Genomic DNA, 2264 nt, shown 5'->3' with positions numbered 1-2264 from the left:
GACTCTAAAACTCACAAACGAGTTGGAATCTATCTTGGAGAAGTTGCTAGTTTCGGTTCAATGGAACGACCAAACCAATTTGGATGTTTGGGAACTGAGATGTATCGGAGAGACTTTAGGCAAGATTGAAATTTATAATCTTCCTGATCTAAGACATTCTGTTTCTGAATTGGCTTTCCCCATGTGGCCTTGGAAGGGCTGCATATTCCTAATCTCCTTGAAAATATGTAAACACAACGTTCTTCCCTCCTCACCCCCTCCTGTATCCATGGATTTGCAAAGTTGAACGCTCCTAAGGATATTCCTGGATAAACAACACCTTTATTGGACTCTGCCAGAGTCTCAGTAACATGGCTTCATGGCCCTTTGACGTCACCTCCTTCACTCATGTCTTTGTTTTGCCATTTGTTTTGTCTGAATGTTGCCATTTGCCCTAATGTGTCCTTTCCTCTTTTTTGTTTTAGGTGGAGTTCTCCCTATTTAACCCAGAAAAGGATTATTTTAGTTTATTAGTAATATCAGAAATTGTGGAGTGCGCACTATTTAGATCAATATTATACAGATTAGAAATGGAGTCAGAATTAGAATTAGAATAACTATGAACTTGGAATCCAGAAATACTTAACAGGAACAGTCAGTGCTTAGTTTACATTACTTTTAATCCAGAAAAGAAATTAGATCACTCTTTAGATTATTTTATCAGAAACTGTAGAGTTTCACTATTTAGAAATGGAATTAGATACTTAGCAACCCTGAACAGGAGCACTTAGTTTAGAACAACATTAGATTAGTTTTCTTTCTTCTTTTTTCCTTTGGTTTGTTATTTTGTTTGTATTTCTTTTTAACTCATGTAAAGCACTTTGAATTGCCTTGTTGCTGAAAATGTGCTATATAAATAAAATTACCTTACCTTACCTTATCTTACCTGGGGCAGCCCATCCTGGCATTCCAGAATGGACTGTATAGGGACGTCCAATAAAGAAAGCTCTATATCCTTCCATTTAGCCTCATAGGTTGGGTTACACCAGCACACCAGAGGTCTAATATGGGCAGACAAGTAATAATCCACCAGGCAAGGCAGACCCATACCTCCCCGATGCCCAGGCAGCTAAAGGGTCGAGTATACTCTTGGCCTTTTATTGCTCCATATAAATCTTGAAAAATGTTAATCCCACTCCCTAAATTGTTTTGCTGGAACCTCTACTGGGAGTCCTGCAAGTATGTATAATAGTCTTGGAAGAACATTTATCTTTATTGTTCAGATTCTGCTGCCGAGGTCAAGGGGAAGCAGGCTCCACCTCTCCAGGTCCTCATATATTTTCTTATTTATTGGTTTGTAATTAACCTCATATAATTATTTGTAATTGATGCCAATTGAATCGATAACTATTTATTAATTGTTTTTGAAGAAACAAAATGGAAGGTCAAAATTTTAGTTTTTTGTATGTTGAGTTTATAACCTGAGAGTTGTGATCTGTGTTTCTCTGTGTAGTTATTTTCAGATTTTCTGTGTTTAGTCCTGTTTCCCTGTGAGTCTCTGTCCTGTTCTCCCTGTTGATTGATCCCAGCTGTGTCTAGTTTCCTGATTACCCTCCCTGTGTATTTAAGTCCACCTGTGTCCATTTGTCTCTGGTCGGGTTCTTGTCTAATGTCAGTTATTGTCTACTGCGTGCTTGCCGGTTGAACTGTATAGTCCTGTTAGCTTAGCTCTCGTTATTCAGTCTTCAGTATCTTCAGTTGCTACCAGTAATTAGCTGTATGCTAACCTCTCTGCCGTGCTGCCTGTCATCCTAGACTGAGCTTTTGTTCATAAATAAATCACCATTTTCATCTACATCTTGGGTCTACCTGCAACTCTCCTCTCCACCGCAAACCCCACTTCTTGACAGAAGGACCCAACCAGTAACAGTGAGGAACGCAATCTAGATCATTATGGACCCAGCGGACCGTCGTTACCTGTTGAAGGAGATGAGGAAATGGCCAAGCCGTATGCCCCGTTCAGCTGGCTCAACGCCGCCACAGGTATGGCGATCCAGCTGGAAAGTTGGATCCCGCTCCTTCCTCGGCTGGGCTTGGTACATTTTTACAAGGAGGTAGAGCTGGAACTGAAAACAGTAAAGGCGGTGCTGGCTGCAAGACCAAAGCCAGCCCCACCTGCTCCAGCTACTGCCACCGCCTGCCGTCTCCAGCCGCCACAGCCTGGCCGCCAGAGCCTGCCGCTGTTGCGGCGTCCTCGCCTCCAGAGTTTCCTGTGCCCGCTGCCG

This window comes from Poecilia reticulata, linkage group LG4 (genome assembly GCF_000633615.1).
Source record: "Poecilia reticulata strain Guanapo linkage group LG4, Guppy_female_1.0+MT, whole genome shotgun sequence".
NCBI classification, from domain to species: Eukaryota; Metazoa; Chordata; class Actinopteri; order Cyprinodontiformes; family Poeciliidae; genus Poecilia; species Poecilia reticulata.
This window is presented reverse-complemented; position numbering follows the sequence as displayed.